General features: G+C 46.5%; 1 non-coding gene across 1 annotated transcript; it reads left to right on the forward strand.

Moving 5' to 3' along the window:
* The first annotated feature begins 7,243 nt into the window (after nucleotides 1-7,243).
* Nucleotides 7,244-7,315, forward strand: TRNAP-AGG (transfer RNA proline (anticodon AGG)). The gene has a single exon. It is a non-coding gene; the product is annotated as a tRNA-Pro (tRNA).
* Nucleotides 7,316-9,489: the final 2,174 nt, after the last annotated feature.

The raw sequence follows: 9,489 nt of genomic DNA on the forward strand, positions 1-9,489 counted from the left end.
GGGATGTCCCCCACCCCCTCTGATTGCTCTTATAGATCATCCTCCCCCACCTCTCCTCCCCCACCCTGCCAAAGACCCTCTCCTTCAAAGCCACTTTGGGGCTCCCTGAAAGATCAGTACTGATCCTAAGCCTCCTAAGGACAAAGTTTGAGATTAGAGACCCCAAACCCCCACCTAAACCTTTTGTGGCTTCAAAGCCGATTGTGTGTTCTTCAGAGGATAAAAGATTGGGCTCACAGAATCCAGATATGCAACGCTGTGGGCTGGAATGAATAAGAGTGGACTCACTAGGGAGATGCTGACCCATATTTAATGAAGACCCTTCCACCACTCTTTTTCCCTTTGAGTGGAACTGTTGAAGGCAAGCCTCTTTGTTTGGCTTCAGGCACTACTACATCTCTGTAGGTGTATGCACGCCATCTGCCCCATTGTGGAAGGTGCCCCCTAAGTCTCCCTCTCCAGGGGTCTTGGGCTCAGCCAGCCTCAGGCTGCAGGAAGGGGTAGGGGGTGGAGAGTGTTCTTAAACAGCCTTCATGGAACAGTCCAGGGGCAACTTGACAGTGCCCAGAGGTCTAAGGCATCCCAGGCTGCCAGTGTCTTCACGGCAAGTCTTCCCAGAGACGAAAACTTTCCTGCTCAGACCTCCCCCAGCCAGGTCCGGGTTGGTGTGCTGTGGTTCCTCTCATACCATGTTCACACCTGCCCCTGCCGTTAACTCAGCAGTGCCTAAGCTGCCAGACTTCTTCCTGTCTGCCCATCCCAGACCTGCCCAGCTCTTAGTCTGATTTGCTGAGAAGCCCACCCCAGTGACCCCAGCTCCACTCTAAACTCTGCTTGGGGACTTCCCTGGTGGTCTAGTGCTTAAGACTCCGCACTTCCACTGCAAGGGGCATGGGTGTGATCCCTGGTTGGGAAACTAAGATCCTGCGTGCAACATGGAGTGGCCAAAATAAATAAAATACTTTAAGCTCTGCTTGCACTTATACTCAACACTACACTTCAGCCTTTATGAGTGTATCTTCTTCCAAATCTCAGTAGGCTATAGATCTATAGATAACAATGACTATAGGTATATAGATAAGTTAAAAGTGAAAGGATGGTCCAGTAACAGCAGTCATTTGGATCAGATGAATCCCATCATAGATAAAAGTTATAAACTCTGGACAAAATGTGAAAAAAAAAAAAAAAAACTATTTGAAAGCACTATAAAGTACCCTCAAAACAGGCAGAAACTAAAGGGGACTCAACCCTTGAGTGAAAGGAACCACCTACCATCTACATTCAAATGGTTTTTTCCTAAGGACAATCACCACCTAAAGGGCAAGGACCAGCTAGGACTCCTCAAGCAAAAAGTCCAGCCTATATTGACTTGGAGAGTCACGAGACAGAGCTTGGGACTCCAGAGCAGCTGGAAATTGAAGGTGAGTTTCTGGGAATGAAGGAAGCCATGACAGGAGAAGCCTTCAAAGCTGCATATAAACTCCCCTCAAATCCTAAGATGACTGCTGAGCTATGCCTGAAGGAATCTCCAAGGAGCCCAGCAAAAGGCAAGAGCTGGAAGTCTGAAAGCTCAGCAGAGATGTAGGCTGCTACCTGCAGGAGAGAAAGAGTTTATGTTTGATTCCTTCCAAGTTAGACAAGTTGAACAAAGACTTCAGCTTCTCCAGTTGAAACTCCCAGAAAACCACACTTTAGGATGAAAATCTGTACCTTGAATCCTGAACTAGAAATATTAGATGGAGACACGTCAGCCATTTCTGAAAGGCTGACATTTCTAGGCACACAGGGACACGTGTGCGTGACACACACACACACACGCTCCACACAGACGCTCACCCACAGGTAGGATTCCTTGCAGAGGTTCCTGGTGAAAGCCAGCTAACTGTCCAGGAATTGCAAGGCCAGTTGGTTCCCACTAGATTGCCCAAGTTGGCATATTCCGTGCCCTGGGTCCTTAAGACCAGGGCCAGAGGCCCCCCTGAAGGGAGTGTTTTAAGTGCCCATCCCTGGACAGGGCAGGTGGCAATGTGTCAGCCTGGGCTGAGTGGACTTAGTCACCTCAGCTGTCAGCAGGGCTCCGCTGAGGTGCCCACCTCTACAACTGGTCTGACAGGAGCCCGTGAGGGCAGCCCCTGGGCTTGGGCTGCCAGTCCGGCCGTTAAGGGTAAGAGACACCCCAGGCCTCTTACTCCACTCCTCAGGCCAAGTGGCTGCATCTTTAGCCTCTCCCACCACTGTCCTGACAGCTTCCCAGACAGTGTCTTCCTCTCTATTCCACCCCACATCAGAAGATGGGGCAATGCGCCCCAGCTAAGAGCAACCCAGCCACAGTTAAAAGGAGGCAGATGCCCCTGTGGGACTCAGGCCGACCGAGCCTTACTCAAGCATAGAGTCTCACTGGCAAGGGATAAAAAGTTTCCAGTCATTGAAGCCATGGAGTAGGAGGAGGGGAGATTTTAAGGAGAGGACAAGTGGTAAAGGAGAAGGGCAATGATATAAAAACTGGAGACGTTTTAGCTACGGTGGACCCTCCACTTCTGCAAGGGTCAACCAAAATATTTAAAAATTCCAGAAAATTCCAAAAACCAAAACTTAACATTGCCTTATGCAGGCAACTATTCACATAGCATTTACATTGTATTTATAACTATTTACAAGGTAATATAAGTATTAGGTATTGTTAGTAATCTAGAGATAATTTCAAGTATCCAAAAGAATGTGTGAGATTATATGCAAGCACTATGCTATTTTATATAAGGGACTTGAACATCAGAGGATTTGGGTGTCTGCAGGGGGTCCTTACCAATGCCCCTGTATATTTACAGGGCAACTCTATATTTAATATATAATACTGTGCCCTTATCAGATTTAGAGTTACTTTATTAATTTAGGAACATGACAATACACTGAGGCTTCACAGAATATCACGTTAGGTACATTTAGACCAGGGTTTTCTCAGCCTCAGCACTACTGCCACATTGGATCAGATGATCTCGGGGGATCGGTGTTGGGTGGTTGTCTTGTGCAATGGAAGATGTTTAACAGCATCCCTGGCCTCTGGGTGATAAAAGCACCACCGTCACCCCTGTGATAATAACCAGTCATGTCTCCAGACACAAGTGGCCCCCCGAGAGGCAAAATTGCCCCCCTGCTCCTCTCCCCTCCAATTGAGAACCAGTGGTTTCAAGTTGAACTTATAAATGCCCAGAACCAAATGGAAAACAGTCAAGAGAAGTTATGTTTTTCTAGTACTTCTAATTATCCAGAAAAAAGAAAGAAAGAGGGAGGGGGGATCGGGATGGGGAACACATGTAAATCCATGGCTGATTCATGTCAATGTATGGCAAAAACCACTACAATATTGTAAAGTAATTAGCCTCCAACTAATAAAAATAAATGAAAAAGAAAGTCCTAGTGAAAGACGAGATTTTCCAATTTGTTTCAGGGTTTTTAATCCCCCTATTGTCCTTAGTAGTGTATTCATATATACTCCCACCTTTTCCAGAGATAGTTTAAGGAGGGCTTACAGAATTATATAGGATAAATGAGAAATTATTAATCAAATGTGAAAGCAAAAAAAAAAAAAAAGAGAGAGAGAGAGAGAGAAACAACAGAAGCAAGTTCAGGAGTCAGGGGCGAGATTGAAACACAACTACTCTGGGAGCTCGCTACTGATGGACCACACATTCATGCTTCCCCAGTGGCCCCATTTACAAAATTAAATGTCCGGAAAGCAAACACAAACCAACCATTCTTCAGATTATGAGAGGCAAAGAGGGGGGTTCACAGAGGAGACATCCGTCTAACATAATAAACAAGGTCCTTAACAACATTTCTGAGTAGCACAACCACCAGTTTCACTGGCCTGGGTCTACTGCTGACTAGTACCTTCAGTATGGGCTCCACACAAGGCATGATTCAGAACTGGACATAAACCAGAACCATTCCCCGGGGGGCCAAATACCAGCTCTGCCAGGCTGCTCTGATCCACAGGACATTTCAACTCTCTGGAGGCTTGAATCATCTCCGCTTGGTTTTTTATCATTTAATTCCTGTTCGAGTGGATTGTATATGCCCAGGGCTCAAAATTCAAAAAGTACAAAAGAATATACAGTGAACAATACATTTCTTTCCCACCCAGGCTCCCAATTCCCCTCTCCAGAAGCAACCAGTGTTTGCCTTTTGCTGTTTTTTTCCTGCGTAGGGGGTGACAATGAGCTTGAAATGATGTGTTGTGACAATGTTGTCTGTTAAATACTGACCGGTCACTCTCCAGAGAAGTGGTGAGATAAGGGAAAGGTTCACACACGCTCTTTTGAAAATGAGAAATCATCCAAGGTTTACTTGAACAAATGCCACCCTCATATCTGGGAGGAAAGGACAGAAACCACCCCCCATCCCCTATCCCCACCATCCCCTATCCCCACCCCAAGGTAGAATCATGACTCTCCCTAGAGAATTTCATTTGCTGGCCTTGAAATGCAGAGACAAATGAGTCACTGAGGGCCTGAACTCCAACTGCCTAAAGCCAGGCCAAGAGTCACTTTGGAAAACAACGCATGGTAGATGCCAACAGATTGCCACCAGGAAAGCAATTCTCTCCCTGACCCCACCATCTTGGAGGCATTTGGAAGTGTGGGGGTGGGGGAAGGGTGTCTTACGGCTCTTGGCAAAGAAGCTAAAACTGCTAAAACACATTTCATGTTCAGTCGTGTCTGACTGTGTGTGACACCATAGACTGTAGCCTGCCAGGCTCCTCTGTCCATGGGATTTCCCAGGCAAGAATACTAGAGTGGGTTGCCATTCCCTTCTCCAGGGGACCTTCCTGACCCAGGTATTGAACCCAGATCCCCCACATTGTGGGCAGATTCTATACCATCTGACAGTTACCAGGGAAGCCTCAAGAATACTGGAGTGGGTAGCTATCCAAGAATACTAGAGTGGGTAGCTATTCCCTTCTCCAGGGGATCTTTCCAACCCAGGGATTGAACACAGATCTCCTGCGTTGTAGGCAGATTCTTTACCGTCTGAGCCATCAGGGGTGGCCCAGGGAAGCACCAGGGAAGTGTGGGGTGGGAAGAGAGTGTCTTAGGGCTCTGGGCAAAGAAGGGTTTACTGGTATTGACTAGGCAGGACATTGCTTGAGACCGCCCACACTGAGAAGGATCCGGCCTCAAATTCCATCAACACCCCCAGAGAGACGCCTGGGCTGGGGCCCAACCCCAGTCTCAGCCCTGAAACATTCTCTGCAAAGTCCCCCTGGAGCCCTTACTAGGAGCCACCTCACTCCCTGGCACACCCAGCGAGAGAAACAATTAGGGAATGCATACTGAGGTAATGGAATGACGCGTTGAGTAGCTTTTATTTATAAGCCAGTTTGAAGCTGGGGAACAATTACCCAAAAAAGTCCCTTTGGTTTGAGAATAGATGAGCTGTTGCTTTTCTCTCTGGCCGTGACCAGTTAGCTGAGTCAGTCATCTGGTCCAGACACTCCTGGATGGAGATAATAAAACTTGATCCCCTGGGTACAAAGGAATGTTGGCCAATCCATTCTCTAAAGTGAGAACCATTCTTCCTCCTATCCAAGAGAAGGGGTTGGTTTATTAGGAAGCCTATTTTTGCGTGGAGGGTGGAAAGGGTTTCTTTAGGCTTATGGTTTTTACCTCGATCCAAGTGAGTATCTGTTGCCCCTGGTGGGTTTTTTGTGTACACTCCTGACTTCCTTTCTTCATTTTTGCACTCTTTTATTCCAGTCATTTGCTGAGAGATATCTACAGCAGCAACTGTGCTGTGAGGGTGAAATGAGATTAATCTGATAGAGTGCTTACCGAAGACCAGGCACACAGAAGTGCTTGGGAGTCGTTTGTTTTGTCAGCAGGATTGCCGAGTGCCAGATGCCAGCCTAGATCCAGAGATCAATAAGAGAGATCTTTGTCCCCCCAGAAGCTCCCAGCCTCCTAGGGGGCAGACGCCCCTGGAAGCAAGTGTCCTGGGATGTGATGGGTGTGGTGCCGTGGCAGAGCCTCCTGAGTCTCTGACCAGGGCCCCAGTTTCTAGAGGGGTGACCTCCTCCCTCTCTCTCATTTGGGGAACCCCAACTTGAAGAACCCCACCCTTAGCTGATGGGCCAGCTCATCCCTGCAGCCTCCCCGGATGGGATGAACAGGGCAGGCCTGGGTGAGGGAGGGAGTGTGTATATTTACAGAATGTATTCCCATTTTTGGTTTTCTAGAATGTCTGGGTAGCATGTGTACTGCGTTTAAAACAGGCTTTGGATTCAGATAAATGTGATCCTTGTAAGCTGAATTTTGCCAAGTTTCATTTTCTTACAGTGGGGTGACAGCTATCTCACAAGGCTGCCATGAAGTTAAGTAAGAGCTGTAAAGCGCAGATCACACCACTCAGCCACCGTAAGCATTAAGTGGCAGCTCTCCTAGTGCGTATTTTTTCCCCTGCCCTCAGATTACATCATCATAACTCCTTTCCTTTTCCAGCACTTAACAGTTTGCAGCGTACTTTCTTTCTTTTTTAAGTCTATTGAATTTGTTACAATTATTGTTTCTGTTCTATGTTTTGGCTTTTTGGCTACCAGACATGCGGGATCTTAGCTCCCTGACCAGGGATCAAACCCCCACCTTCTGCACTGGAAGGGGGAGTGGTAACCTCTGAACCACCAGGGAAGTCCCTGTAGAGTGCTTTCACCTATGTTTTCTCACCTGATCCTCAAATGACCCCGTGAGACAGCGCAGGTGTTCCTTCCCCAACAAGAAGAAATTGAGTCATTTAGCAACTATCACCCAATCAAGGGTGATCCAGGACAGGCTTCTCAGTCCCCATCTAGGAGGCTGATGAGTTCGGAGGATATTTTCTGGTGGTCTGATCATGAGATAAGAAAGAAGAATGGTTCGATCCGGGTGTAGGAGATACCAGACTGGCTCCCCTCAGCCCTGGGCTTCTCACAAGGGGAGCTGGGGGAGCCTGGCCCCTTCTCTGCCTTCCCCAGCAGCACCCCATGAACTCCACTTGGCAGCCTGCGGGGGAGCTGGATGGTCACAGGGAAGATGGAACAGTCCCCGCAGTGGGCTGGGGGGGAAGTGGAGAGCGCTGAGGGGTGAGGCCTGCTGGAGTGGAGCCGGCCTGGGCTGGGAGCCAGCCTGGATGAAAAGACTCTTCCAGGAACCACAGACTGTGGCTGCTGCTGAGGTGGCAGAGAAGGCACATCTGGCAGAGAATGCCCATCAGTGGCTCGTTGGTCTAGGGGTATGATTCTCGCTTAGGGTGCGAGAGGTCCCGGGTTCAAATCCCGGACGAGCCCTACTTTTCCTGGATTTTTCTTTTTTTCCATTCCCTTTTCCCCACCACACACACAAGTATACACTGCCTGCTTTTTCTAAAGTTAGAAGCAGAGATGATCCAGTGGTGAGTGAATAAAGGACTCAGGACAAGCTGCCAGTCAATTTCCCCACTAGCCATGTCCTGTATATACCTCGTTACCCCCACTGAGGCCAAACCAAGCAGAAGGAGATTGTCATAGGTCCAGGTGCTGAACCTGAGAAGGTTATGGGGCCAAAATGTTGCCTTGTGTTAGGCAGAAAGCCTCAGCCTCAGAGAAGGAGCAGGGGGTCAGGACTGAGGAGTGGGTCTGAGTCGGAGGTCAAGAAAAGGCAAACCCGCCACGCAAAATCCAAGCTATGAAGTACACTGGCTTCAGAGTCCAAAAGCTAGGATCAAAGTTGCAATTTGGAATCTCAGCTTTCCTCTTGGTAAAATGGGAACAATAATATTCATTTCTCAAAGTCGGAAGGATTAAATCAGAAACTGTATGTGAAAGCCCTTTGCAAACTATAATGTACCTTACAGACAGGGATTGTTAGGAATGCTACTAAAGGTAAAGAAAATCTAGAAAGGAAATTCTGACAACATGACAGACTGAACTAACGTAGCTCTCCCTTCACCTAGTGTTCCCTAAAACACACACAGAAATATTGCCTAAAACAGAATTTAAAAATTCAAGTATGAACAATTGCAAAATTGACTTTGAAATTTCCAGATATCAGAATTTAAAAAGGAATGCAAGGGACTTCCCTGGCAATCCAGTGGTTAACATTCTGCTTCTAAAGCAGAATTAAATTCTGCTTCTAATCCCTGGTCAGAGAACTAAGATCCCATATATGGCACTGTGTGGCCAAAAAGTAGGAAAAAAAAAAAAAAGGAATACAAAACAAAGAAGGGAGATGGGAAGAAGGAAAAGAGCTATCACAGGAGCCCATGGTTCATTTCAGACACAGATAACAGATATATTGCTTTCAATTCTAGGCTATGTCCCCTCAGCCCAGCAGAGACAAAGAGCTGGGACTGAACCCTCTGCATTAAAGTTTAGAACATCGAAGATCTACCTTATCCATGGCAGAAAGACTAAAAATGGCACACTCTAGTTCAAGGAAGCAGAGAAAAAAGGGGGAGAAATATAAGTCAACTCTGAGAAACTGAAGTCCAAGCCTGAGAAGATGCTTGTGTTGCCTCTGGGTTTATCTGCATGATGCTGAATCCTGAAGCCAAGAAATTAAATATAAATTGGTTTAGGAAAATCCCTAGGAATACCACAGGACTCCCTGGGAATACCACAAAGGAACACCACAGGAATCCCTAGGAATACCACATAGCCACAGAAAGCAGGAAAGAGCTCTTCAAGCATGTTTCATAACCCAAGGTATATCTCACTAAATAAATGGAAATCTCACTAAAAAGTGACAAGTCAAGAACACCTACTGAAAGAGAATTCACAATAAAATATTAAAAGCTAGACAAGAAAGCAAACCATCATAAGGAAGAATTGGCAGACACAGCAGACAGGACAATTAACACTCTAAGAACGATGCATAATAGAAAAATATGACAAGCACTGTATAAGTTTTCTTAAAAGTGTTAAAGATGAAAGACAAGAAAATAAACAATAATGAAAATATTGCACTATGAAGAAAAGCCGCTCATTGAGGGAAAAGAACAAAACTTTAGGAAATGAAAGATATACCACTGAAGACTCAATGCATTAAACAGTAGACTTGACCCAGCTGGAAAGAGAATTGATGAACTGAAGGAGGAGGCTGATGAAAGTGTTCAAAATAAGGGGGGAAAGGGGAAAGTAATGAGATAGAAAATATGAAAGAATAGTTAAAAGACATGAGGAAAAGAACACTATATATATACATATATATACATACTCAAAGACTTTTGGGCTTCTCTCATAGCTCAGTTGGTAAAGAATCTGCCTGTAATGCAGGAGACCCTGGTTTGATTCTTGGGTCAGGAAGATGCTCTGGAGAAAGGATAGGCTACCCACTCCAGTATTTTGGGGCTTCCCTGGTGGTTCAACTGGTAAAGAATCTGCCTACAACGCAGGAGACCTGGGTTTGATCCCTGAGTTGGCGAGATTCCTTGGAGAAGGGAAAGGCTACCCACTCCAGTATCCTGGCCTAGAGAATTCCACGG

Source organism: Dama dama, chromosome 18 (genome assembly GCF_033118175.1).
Source record: "Dama dama isolate Ldn47 chromosome 18, ASM3311817v1, whole genome shotgun sequence".
NCBI classification, from domain to species: Eukaryota; Metazoa; Chordata; class Mammalia; order Artiodactyla; family Cervidae; genus Dama; species Dama dama.